At 40.4% G+C, this 13175-nt stretch overlaps 1 protein-coding gene across 4 annotated transcripts in view; it reads right to left on the bottom strand.

Annotated features, from left to right (window-relative positions):
* LOC124213646 (TWiK family of potassium channels protein 7) overlaps positions 1-13175 on the bottom strand; it is a 259133-nt gene that overhangs the window by 126008 nt on the left and 119950 nt on the right. For 3 of the 4 annotated variants that reach the window (XM_046615126.2, XM_069134727.1, XM_046615128.2), the window contains one exon: positions 907-978. The gene's annotated coding sequence lies outside the window, so the exon portion shown is untranslated. Of the gene's footprint in view, positions 1-906; positions 979-9039; positions 9165-13175 lie in introns of all 4 variants that reach the window. The other variant, XM_046615127.2, reaches the window with a different exon arrangement.

Here is a 13175-nt window from a genome sequence, read left to right as displayed (position 1 = left end):
CTCTCCTACTACCCGCGGATGGTTAACGCAAAGAGACTGACTTATCATCATTCGACGAAACGTCCATCTGCCTTGTAATTAAACAGATTTAATTATTCCAAAATACATGTGAACACACTAGTGGAGAGAGTTAGTAACTATGAAGTGAAACGCGATTTGTTTCGTGAAAACGACCGGAAGTATGGAAGGAGCAAAAAAAGCTCTGGAGTTTAGTATACCAACGAGATGACACGGCCCTTCGAGAAACTCGGAGCAATGTTATCACCGGAGTATAGCAGCCTTCTAAACAATAACTTTCACTCCATTGCCCGAGTACTGCAGAATAAAATGTATATGCCTTTCGAAGTCTACGCAATGATTGAAATTTAATATCAGAAGATTGTTTGAAAGAAAAATTTTCGACGATCCGCATGAGATGATTTATGGGTTTGGGTTGGGTCGATTACTTCACAAACTGGAGGATATGTTCCAGGATTCCGTTTCTTTCTTTTAAGCACATCGTTCCCGGTTATTAAATATTCCATATTTCAAAGGTGGATTAAAACTGTATTGAAAAAATACGAAAAAAACGTCATATCATTAAAAGGTCACTTTGCGAGTTCTGATCAAAAGACTATATGATATTTCTGTTTGTCGATGCGAGCGGCCTTTATCAATGCGTTTCCTTAGAAGATGGAAAAGGGTTGAAAGTTTGATCACTTCGTGCAGTCTGCATGCGAAAGACCAGCCAATTGTTCGAATTGATGGATAAAAGTTCACACAAGGTCATTGACTCGAGTGAATAATACATGTAAATCTAGTAACGTGGCTTAATTGTAAAATTTGAAACTGGTACAAATATGAATGGTGCCCTAATACATTGGCATAAAAGGATAATGACGATGCTAGAGCGTGATTTTTACTCACCAAAATGATAGGTGGCGCAGGCTCCTCAGTCACAGTATTTCTTTTTTCGCTAAACTTCTTTCGCGACGCTACCTGTAACATGAAATTTATTCATTGAAGGTGTGGGAAAACTTGAACGAATCTGTTGTCAGAGAGCACATCCGATGTTAATTCGACATGAATTTCAGTACAAGAAAAAATTTGGAGAAGCAAGCTTAACTGTCAGAAGGTAATTGGCACAAACAGTTTATTGTGTGGTTTAAATTTGGTTGGGCTGGTTGAGCAAGCAATTCACTACATTTAACAGTTCTGCATGCTTTGAGGATATAAAAATATCCCTTATTGTGAGAACCTTAAGCAACGTACGGAATATTGATATGAAAAAAAAACCATGAAATTAGAAAAACGCAAGAATTTCAACTACTTATTGCAAATATTATAATATTTCTGCACAATATCAAACGATTATTTAGAATCTAAATTTTTACGTTCAAACTTTGAGCTTTGTTGAAGTAATTGTTCGACGTGTAGTCCTATAGGGGCATGACCTTCTACGAGACAGAAGCTGATTGCATCTAAGTATTCTCAAAAGGTTGATAAATAATTTTCTCATCTCTCAATCTTTGTATCGTTAGCTATGACGGTCTCTGTATAATATTCTAGAATAAAAGTCAAAGAAATATCCCGTGAAAGTGGATTGGATAGAGGTGAACATAATTTGCGTCAGACATGCAGTTTTTGGTACGAGCTTCGAAAAATTTCAAATCATTAAAAGGATACAGCGAGTGCAGTACATAAGTATATATTCCTCGCTTTTAAAGAAATAATTTCGGTTCGGTAGCCATGCCCCAGGTGTCATGTTCTCCTTATTATTCAATCAAAGAATTCAATACCATTGCGAGGATGGATCATTTTCCACGGATCCGATACAGGCTATTTCGCTCGATTATTATTGTGCGGTAACCTGCAGGGACGAAGAACGAATCGTATCAATCACCCGCTGTCCCTGCTCGCGTTTTCTCTGCAAATTACGAAGAGTCTTCTCTTGTTAAGAAAAGTTGGGAATCAATTACACGTCGTTATATTTCCGATTATTGTCCCGCTTCACAGGGTTGGGTTGCAATTGATTGCATAACGACCCGTTGTACTGACACAGCATGCACCTGACGGTTCTTACTGATAATGAGATACAAGCATGTGGCGAACTGCAATGCACTTTTGGAATAATGGCGTACTCATCCCTCGGTTCTTGGCTGTTTGCTGAATTACGACGCAAACTTGTTCGCAAACAAGTAAGACGATGCTTGAATCGTCTCCCTTGTGAAACGGCACCGATGGCGCTTGTGTGGCGAAGTAACTATACTACGAACAGTAACGTTGACATGTACTGGTATACGGCGATTGAAAGAGGTGGAAGGCTGGAAGGTACATTATATTTGCTCGCAAACCGTGAATTTTTACAAAGGAATTTTGAGTACCTCGTTTGAAAGCAAGGAGGAGAGCCGAGAATATTTCCATCGAAGTGTAGCGGCTCGTGCCTGACACAATGGAAAAATCAAACCGTCTAGTCTGACGGTTTTCCAATGAAATCATCTCTACTAGATGCTTCTTTCAGATGTAGCAGTTCACCGATAGTTGATCTTTTGTGAGAAATACATGCGCAGATTTTTCTGTTGGCTAGTCGCAGGTGATTCATGCCGTCGAGATGAAATGTGAACTTTCAACGAGAGCGTAAGATCCTGTTGAAGATAAGCTCTTCGCAATTGCTAAGCGAGATCTGAGTTTCCTTTAAGTTTTTACTAATAATTGGATAAATTCTCCAATAAGAAAATGATAACGAGTCGATGATGCTAATCACATATTTAAAAACTTACGTTTCTCGGGAGATAGATTTCTATAAATCTACGTCAGTCTGATAGCTCGTTGAAATTTTGACTACACCGATTATCGGACGATATTTACTGTAAACACCGTACGGAATATTTTGTAAAACAAACAACTATAGTATCTTAGTATGAAATAGTACATCTTGTGAGTTTTGGTAACTAGAGAGAAAATATGGAGTAGACGAATAGATTGGGTTTGTCAATGCGCAGATACATGTACTGAAAAACGATAGAGGTTAAAATCTGTCCGGAGGAAATAATGTGTAGAGGAGGACCGAATCGAATCGATTCTTTGCCGATGTCTGTTGTGAGTTATTCGAGACCCTCGTTTCTTTTATTACATCTGCATCTCCGGCCAAGGTGTCTACTGACATAGTCGGAAGGACGATATATAGTGCCAATACGAAGTGGCAAGGATCGAGAGAGGGAAGGACACCGCGGGGGAAGTCCGAAGGGACTTCTCGGCAAATATCTAAAGTTATTTTGCGGAATCGGAAGTTTTCCCTCAAGACCGTTGGGCTCACTTCAGTTTCAGCTCCACGGGCATAACTCTCTTGGAATGGCGAATTTGTTGTCTGCCTCTACGGCACGTTATGCAATAAGTCGTGCAGCAACTAAAAGCGCGCGCGCGATAAGTTCACCGCTGTAACTCCGTGGTAAAGTTTTTTTTACATTCACAAGTTGCGTCGAGATAAGGGTTCATCAAACGGATAAAATAAGGAAAAATTTATGCCACAGTTAAATTGAATGTCAGTAGATCGTATGTCTGTCAGAGTGGTCTGAATAAACTTGGAAATTCCTTCAAGATATCCTATGTGAAGGAAATTTTCGGGAAAATTACGATGCGAGAAAATAACCGTGGGCATGATAACTCCTGACCGATTTTTACCGCCTCTAGAATGTAATCCCGTTCGGCGAAGTAATGGCTGGGATTTCTCGGATCCCTTTGTATCGAGGTATTTGGATTTGGTTCAGGTATGTAAACGATCGCGGACGAGGAGTTATGGCTTCGATTACGAGTGATCGGAATCCTCACGCCTGAAGCTTTGATTTGATAAGTTACGGCGGTACGTTTGGGGAGGGAATCGTATTGAGTGAAGTAAGTGCGCCGGTCAGTCGAAGCTTGGAGTTCCAAGTGTTTGAATAGCTTGAATATAAAGAAGATTCGTTCAACGCAGCCGCGAAGGTCTATCGACGTTACACAGCCCCGAGGAGCTGTTATCTCTAAGTTTTATCGTTAATTTTTTCTCCCCTCCATCACGTTCGCAGGCTTTTCGCTCCGACGCGTAATTCCCTTTGGAAGATCACCGAAAATAGAATGGTTTTCGGGGAAGAGATGACGCGTTGCAATGTCGCCAGGAATTGCTGACAGTGAAATCGATGATTTCGATTAAACGTAGCAACGTGCACGAGAATCTCTAGCTTGGCCAATTATTTTTACGGTTAATGTCGCTCTGATCCAGAATACAAGACCGAAGCTTAGCTGTGTGCAAACAAAATCGCGGACACTTGAACAGCAGCGTTACTTCGTTCCGAGAAAATTACGTTGAGTGAGAAAATAGAAAACTAGTGAAAACGCCGGAAGGAAGCCCTACGTAATCCACTTACTGTACTAGATCCTCCGTTTCGCCTGACATGTTCACGCCTTTATCTTATCAAGAATCTTTTGCAGCAGCCAACTGCTGTACTGGAAAACGAAGACAATCCAACGCTGCGATGTCTCGGCTTGGTGCTCCTTTGGAAAGTACAAAGGTGGCATGATCTCATGAGGATTATTCCGTGGGATGAAGATTTCAACGATTTCGATTTAATTCTGGAGACACGCTTGTCTCGGGTACGAAACGACTAAAAGTGGAACAAAACTTGTCAAGAGATTTTATAATAAACTGTAATGAAGATCAAATAGAAGAATACAACCAGCAGATTAGCTGAAGTGTCTGACGACCACCGCATTGAGATAATGCTGATAGTGGTGACACCATGGATTATGGAAGTTCAAGAACTTGACGTCTTATTGTAAGTTGTAGATCCCAGCATTCCGTTGTCAATTGTCACTGCAGGACTGTACTCATGACCGTGAGCTGAATCCAACTGTATACACTTTTTTGTGCAACGTAATGAAAGATACTCCCGAGTCAATTTCAGGAAAGGACGAGTAAGAATTCAAAGTTTGCATTGAAACGTCGTTATGGTGTCTACAAAGTTTCTCACAATGACGGTTCGACTGAGTGCTTTCGGTAGATCGGCACAATCTCGTGAAATATTGATTCGAATTGAAATATTTCCATTGTTGGTACATCATGCAATTTTCTATGGCAAGGGAAGCCAAATCTTTATCCACCACAAATATTCGGAGCGAAATCTCAAACTGAATATCTACATGAACTTGAACGTCATACTGTAATCATGCATCGGGAGAATACTTTTCTCATAACGCTCGAAACGCCACATTGCGCAAACAATCGTCGAGCATAAGAGATTATACAGCGAATATATAGATAGGGATGTGGAAACGGTTGAATTTCCAAGTCCCAGTACTGCGAGAAACCTGCTAACTCGACCATTAAATTTCTATACATACCAAACTGCATAGCCAGTGCAGAGTTATGAAAGCTTTGGTAGGGAAAACACATCTTTTAATGACGTAACTATATATCTCTTTTTTCATCAGTGTGCACCACACGCGTAACAGATGTATACACGTCATTATCCTGTCGCTCATGAAGCTTAGATAAATGAGTATTGCGGTTTTCAAGATTACACCGACTACTATGCCATCGAAATTTATTGGGAGCGAATGAACAATGGAATTTTCCACGACCCCAGTCACCAAGGTTTCACTTCAATAGGTCAGTGGGCTCAAATTATTGCTCAAAGTGAATCTGTCAATAAAATGATGCTGTCGAATTCAGCCACGTTTCGCATGTGCTTCGAAGAGCAGAGATCGTAGCGAGCAGTGAACTGTTTGTAGCCGACCTCAACGAGGATCGAGCCATTCAGTTGACATCTACACGAGAAAACAAAATTTGTCGATTAGCCTTTTTAGTTGGTCAAACTACACTGTATTTGACTAAAAAATTATGTCGGTATGTTTCTTAAATAGCTTTATGGCGGCTGGAATTCACTCCTAATAATGTTTTTAGATGACTGTAAAGCAACTTGATCAAACTATGGGGTTACGTCTAGTATGGTACCCTCTGGTGATCCAACGGAAAAACAGTGTTTCCATTATACGTTAGATAAGCTACAGTGCCATAATCAATGAAGAAAATTGCTTCCGTAAGGTTTGTTCCCATCATCTCTGTACTTATTGACAAACAATTTTCGGAAAGATCTATACAGGATACGGGGGACCAAACCTTATCTGGGTTGAGTTAAAGGGATGCTGGGGTGCCAGGGTGAAATAGTCCAGTGAGAGTGAGTGGCGGCTGTTGGTTTGGAAGGCTGAAGGAGCTTCTTTGGCTCAGAGGCTAGAGAATGGGATCTTTGAAGTTACGTAGGCAAGGAAGGTGCCTCCGAAGTCTTCCAGATGGGAACGGCGATACTCAATTATCAAGGCTCTTGCCACTTTGCCAGGCAGATAACGAAATCAGTGCTAAAGTTAAAACCGGAATTAGCCTGTTCACCGGTTAGCCAAGGAAAGCGTGATATCCAGAAGCGGTGCGGAAGAAAATTGAAGACATACTCTATCTTAGTATTCTGTGGAGACAGCCTGACTTAGCTTCGTTGATATAATTTATAGCGAGGGTGCAGCAATTGAATTTTCCCCGCTTGGAAATGCAGCGCAGACACCACCCAGATCCCATCAATGGGGACAGAAATAGCTTGAATAAGATATGGACTCCATTTTACCTTAGATAGTCAACCGGTTAAGTATCTACTTAGAGCTTCGGTTTAAGGAGGAGCCCCACGGCTCTGCTTAGGCATCAAGCCGTAGCAGACTTTAACGCTTACTCAACCATTTTAAATCCTCGAATAGACAAGCACCCACTTACGTATCTAGCCTTGGCTCTGCCCCCGGGTTCACCCTGGCTCTAGTCTGTCGGCAATCACCGCCCGGCCTGCTTTTCAAACGTATCGTCCCTCCTAATCACCTGCACCGGCGACTGTTTTTGTGTTCCTTGTTCGATTCAGCGTAGTTCTTTGATTTTAAAGTATGTAGATGGGTCAGTCAGACTATTGAGTGGTCGAAAGAATTATGCAGTGTATGCTTGTAGATGCGTTTACATGAGTCAAGAAGATGGTGCAACTAGAATATCTGTAAAGCAGGCTTATTTATACCTTGTCTGAAGAAAAAATGGAAAAAAAACAGTTAAAATACAGATCACCGAATACTGTGATACATTTTCTGATAAAAAATTGATTCTGCACATTAGGATGAGGAAAAGTAGGAACGTTACAAATGAAGGTTCAGACTTTTTGATAATCATTCTCATTTTTCATACGAATCTTCGGGTAACGTGAGACATTGAACATGATGCAATAGAAATATGAGACTCGATGAATTCGACGTGGCAAAAAATTAATCGTTAAATAACATTGATTCGATGCAATTTACTGAAAATGCTCGCACCGCTTCGCTAGCAATTCGTTGTATTGGACAGCAACATTTGTTTGGAACACATGATTTTGTGAGATCAACATTTGGTACTTGTTATTGATTTTAATCGGGAACACTTACGTAAAAATTGATAAGTTTCTTATCTAAAATAGGTATGAATGACTGCATGCTTGAAAAATTAAACTGCGTTCAGTCCCGAAAGTTTATCGTAGTTTCTTACTGAAGCAGAATATCGCAAGCTCGGTTTGTGCCACAAATAAATCTAAAAGTTCCGTTGAGAGGCCACGTTTAACGTTTCGCCAATTAGCGAGCCCAGCGAAGAGACCCAGAGTGCGCGAGGAGCTGCGTAATCTGATCCTGGGAACGATGATTAGACTTTTTAATTTTTGTTTTAATATTTATTTTTTAATACCCCGCCGCGCCGTTCAAAGAACTGAGGATATCGTATTCCGTATATTACGGTGGAAGAATAAGCCGTTTGGAGAATTATCAGAAGAATTTTGGAGCGGAGATAAATTTCAGAATGAAACGGCAAAGGCAGCGATACAAGGAAAAGTATGGGAAAAGGAAAGAAAAAAGACCAATCCTCCTTCGCGGAGCGAGTGCTTGGCTATACTTATCAATACAGCTACAACCTCTTCCAGGCTTGGTCTTAGCCTCTCGCCGATCGATCGACTTATCTCTTTCATCATTGCAACTTCCTAAGCCTCATCCCCTACCAACGCCACGCCAGTTTCGCCCACGTAACTACCTGTAATTCATTGCTCAAAATGAGCGTTTACGTTATGTATTTATTTGCGAAAGTTTAGCAAGGAGTTCCAGATATTATCTTGAAGTCATGTTTCGCTAAAGCAGCCTTCGATTTTGCATTTCTAGTGGACTCGATTTTTCTCTTAGTTTTTAAAAAATGCAAAATCAGCCGTAAGTGACACTTCATACTCGAACTTTTCAACAACTATGGTCCAACGATGCAAAAGTTGATTCGAACTTACCGATCCATTCGCTTGAAAAGGACACTGGCAGATGAGAATATAACTTCGTCACCTTACACACGTATTTCGACACATCTAACCGTTAACAATACTGTCGTGAATCCGTAAAAACATTAAATATTCAATGTTTTATACTTGCTGATCCAGTTTCAGTGAATTTGTTGTATACACATTTTCAAGTTTCATTCAAACATTTCACGTTCCGTTACTAACCATCAGTACACGATTACTGAAACGATGAACCGAATTGAACTGATAACATAGACGTTGTTCGCGTGCGACATCAGCATCTTTTATAAATATTAGTTTTTTTTTTTTTTGATTTTCATTCCGACGTACACCTCTAGGTCACTTCCAGCTGACCTTTCAGCTGAATGCATCAAATTTAGTCTACGGTAAGTATGCGCGCTTGACTTTTCATGCGGATGAACCTTATCCGAGACGAGCTGAAAACAAGCTTTACAATGCCGTTGGACCCGAGTTATATCATTTCGGCGCTGGGTTTATTCGGGGGAGTATTTTATTAGCTGACGGTGAAGTGAAATGGGGCCGGTAGGAAGAAATACTGCAAGTAACTTCCAATCGAATTAAATTTATTATCGTTTCCGATTTAGGCACCAACCCTACAATGCGGATAACCCATACGTACGATCGTTCTGTCCGGGAAACGGGATACCAAAGGAACTTTATTGGGAGAACGCAGGTCTGAACTTACAATTAGTTTCATGTGTGGCCTGCCAGCGAACCAGGGAGTGCCTTTGAATTACTCGTCTGTTTGCGGTCTGCATGGGCCGTGGTTGCGTCGGGTCGTTCGTCGAACCATCTGACAAGCGAAGAGCCCTGAAAGTGGCAGAAAGACGAGATAGAGAAATCGCTACCGAAATCTGATGCTTGATACGATACCGGAGTACGTGACATCGTTTTCCCAACGTAAGGACTATTGTGCTGAAAAACTCAGGTAGTTTTTATACAAGTTAAAGTTTCTGATCCGCGTGTAGGTACGTCAGAATAAACCTCTAAGAAAAAAAGATAGTTCAAATAGATGAGCGTCATTCTTTACGAAAAGCTAATTGGTGAACGTGAAATGCATAAAGGTATACGTGAATGAACACCAATGTATGGTAATAGTTTCACCAACTGATTGATTTTCCATATTTATTCTTTGTTCGCCAATGATCATTAGTAGCTTTAAAAATCTGCGCATGATTGCTGTTGTACCGTTGCTGTTGTTCGCTGATTGTCAGTTTATCGGGCGATAAATCATTACTATTGTTAATCAAAGTGGTACTCATCAACGATCACCTGAATAGCATCGGCCACAGTTGTGATCATCGGAAATAGTACCCTCAATAGGTAAACCCGTAAAACTATGAACAGTCGCTTGGCAACCATTGAAAGGAAAGTAATAATATTGATTACGTAATTATCACCAAAGAATTGTTTTAGTAGCGTAAGTTTGAAACTGTAAATTTGAACACTCGGCACGCATGCGTCTGCTTCACCGAGTTTCCTTTGCTTTCGTCTTTCACACGGTCAATAAAGGAGATTCGTCACCAGAAAACGTCGTTGAAGATAAAGTAAGGATTCGTGTATCGACAAAGTCCTGGCCAGATGTGCTCTGGGTGAAATGACCAACTCTACCATTGCACAGCCGAATGAGAAGAGAGAGAATTCTGAAAGAACCAGACGGAGCGAATGATGTGCATTAGCTTTGGCCGGTGCAGTATAACTGCCTAGAGGCGATATACACGTATGTACAAATGTATAGCTATATGTAAAGTGAAGCGAAATATTGTATTTCACTCTGCGCTGACCATACAGAATGGGTTCGAAGGGGATGTCCATCATTTATTCCCGTCACGTTACTCTCGCGAAAAAAAGGAAAAAAGGAAAACACGGCTTCTGTAATCCTCTGCGATCTCTCTCTCTCTCTCTCTCTCTCTCTTTCTCTTATATATATATATACGTATGTACAGCATTCTGGATCTAGTGACGGTATGGTATGTATGTAGGTACATACATATCTACACTGTACGGAAGTAGGAGAAATCTGGACAAGTCAGTGAGGTAGCTAAAGCCAGCCAGCTATCCGGCTGAGTCAAGCGAAGTCGGGTGCGGCATATCGATTTTATTCAACTCTCGAGTTTCAAACTGAGCGAAACCATCGGGCAATTGAAGCATTCGACTTTTTCATAAAGTCCGATAATCGGCAGTTGACGCCAACGTCATTGGTAAATTGTACAACTGTGCTTGACACGTTTTGACTCGAGTGAAGCGACCATCGCAGGGATAAAACTTGTCCCTCCTTTCTTTGAGAATCGAGGGGTGCTTCTGACAATAGACTATGGTTGAAGCTATTTTTACGACAGTAGAACAGTAACGAAACTAGTCACCACCGCTCTCTCTCGTCATGAACGTGCAATGACACGAACAAACGTTGACAATCTACTTCGTCGAATTCTTTTTTCCCTGTGGACAGAGAACGGAAATAATTTACGTGTACCCCGATAAGCGAACCCTTATTCATTACACAAAAAAATCACTACCACGTCATATTCGCGTTCGTTTCAAGGTAGGAAAAAAATGTACGCGGTAGCAATCTACGTTGTTATCGTCTCTGGGCCGTACTGCGAAAACAATATCGTTCGTCGTCAGCAACTTCAAAGGTGAAAATCGACTGTAAGAAGAATGATGCGAAGTCCGATAAAGCGCCAGTTCATCTAATACGGTTTCAATTTTTGAATGAAAATGTAACGAAGCGCCGAAAGGAAACGAATGTAGGAGAAGAACCGTTGGCCGGTATAACTACCGACGACGATCCAATCTGCGGAACGCAGGAACTATAAATCTTGAAAAAACTCAACTGGCACACCAGACATTGTGATAAAAAGTGGAGCGCAGGTATTTGCATCGTCGAAGCATAGATTGGAAGTAAAAGTATTGAAAGACCTGAAAGAAGGAGAGAACGTTAAGATGCATCTTCTCGTTGTTACTACACTGAAGAGAAACTCGTTTTTAACTTGGTAATTTTGAGACACCAAGTCTTACGTTACGCGTCAGTTTCTTTCGGAGGATTCCCACGAGAAAGAAGAAGCCTGGCGTATACATTTGCCTCGCAAAAAATTATAGCGAGGGTCGCAAAATGGAAATATGGGTATATTTTCACATGTTACTTATTCATTTCTTTTCATTTGCCATTCATTTGGCGATTCAAACTTTTCCGACAATGGATCCCCAGCGTACCGACGATTCTTGACAGAATGATGCATGAAGAAAAAAGTACGTCATGTCACTGACACTTTATTCCTCAATCCCACGCTGAGTAGCAACTCACAATCAGTGCCACATTTTCCTCTTGAATTTCAAATGTCTTGTCTACTGCAAAATGCTGGAGTTAAAACTTTTCGTCGTACAAATATCGCTTAATATCCATGCAAATATTTGTATTTTGTGACGAGACGTCTTCGGAAAATACATTTATGCTTCAGTTACGATAATGTGACCCGCAATATCTCGCAAGAGGATACAGAGTCCTTATTGTTAGCTCCAAACATATGTAGATGCACGTATGGGGGTGCGCACGAGGGCCGATGAGAGGGTGTTGCGTTTATGCGCACTACGTAATAACTTCCGATGATAGCCGTGCGTTGAATACCCACGGTCGCTTAATATTCCGAAAGCAGAATGTGGGATGGAAGCTGATTCTTGAACTGCACGGCATTAACGAAGCGGAGCCATGAATGCAGAGGAGTGAAATTGGTTCGAGAAACATATCCGGAATATATGAAAGCGTCGAATATTGGAAAAACAATCGCCAGGAGTTGATTTCACTGATCAACACGTTTCGTAAGAATGTTTAATATTACTAGAGCATTCACGCGTTTTCCTGATTATTCATTACTTTTTATCATGAAAATTGTCTTCGTCTATGCAAATACTGATCTTTTTCTTATTAGTTGCGTGTAGCACTTTCTAAATAATCTCTTAACCTGTTTTTCAACGCAATGTTTTTACACGATCAAAACAGAATATTAATCGATCTTGTTTCACTTTTACATGATCATCCACAATCCACCGTTGAAATAATCAGCGCTATAATAAAAATATGTTAAATTCATTTTCACGATCATCAACATGTTATGTATGTAGATCTGCTTCCGCGATCAGCACCAATTTAGCAGTTACTTTTTTATCGGCCCGAAGTAAATTAGGATGCCAACATCTCGTTTCGCATGGATGAAATAATGGAGTAATCCACGTCTCTAATTTTTGATCTATCGAGTTTATGTTTTGTAACATTTTTAGTATTCTTATTCCCGATAGTGACATAAAATTCTGAAATTTCTCCACAAAATTATCTCTCGAATAAGAATCAAACATTCAAAATTCATTATCAAGTTTGCCTACTGCTACCGGCACTTCGTGAATTCTTAGTATACGCTAAGTAAAATTTATAAATAAATTAATCAAAGAGTACAAACTGTAGAAAATCTCCACATACTGTAGCAAAATGCCAACGATAGAATCGCCCACGAAGTGCGCAGCTGGTGTCAAAAAATTACCATTTACTTTTTAACATAGGATACGACAGGCATTTCAATATTTAACGTATAATAATAATATTAAAATTTAAGGACAATATTCCTTGAGATTTTCTCACACTGTAGCTCTCTTTTGCAATATCGATTTATTCCGATCGAGGCTGATTTCGTCAATCTCTTCAGTAGGTCTTGCGATTAATTCTCTTAAATATACAAGCCTTGCAACTAAGCAAACCTTTCGTCAAGTAATCCAAAATGATATTTACAGCAGGCAAGTTAATCACCTTGTAAGTCCAATTTCAAATATATT

Source organism: Neodiprion pinetum, chromosome 3 (assembly GCF_021155775.2).
Source record: "Neodiprion pinetum isolate iyNeoPine1 chromosome 3, iyNeoPine1.2, whole genome shotgun sequence".
Lineage (NCBI taxonomy): Eukaryota > Metazoa > Arthropoda > Insecta > Hymenoptera > Diprionidae > Neodiprion > Neodiprion pinetum.
Note: the sequence above shows the minus strand (reverse complement) of the source record. Positions and strands in the feature narration are given on the sequence as shown.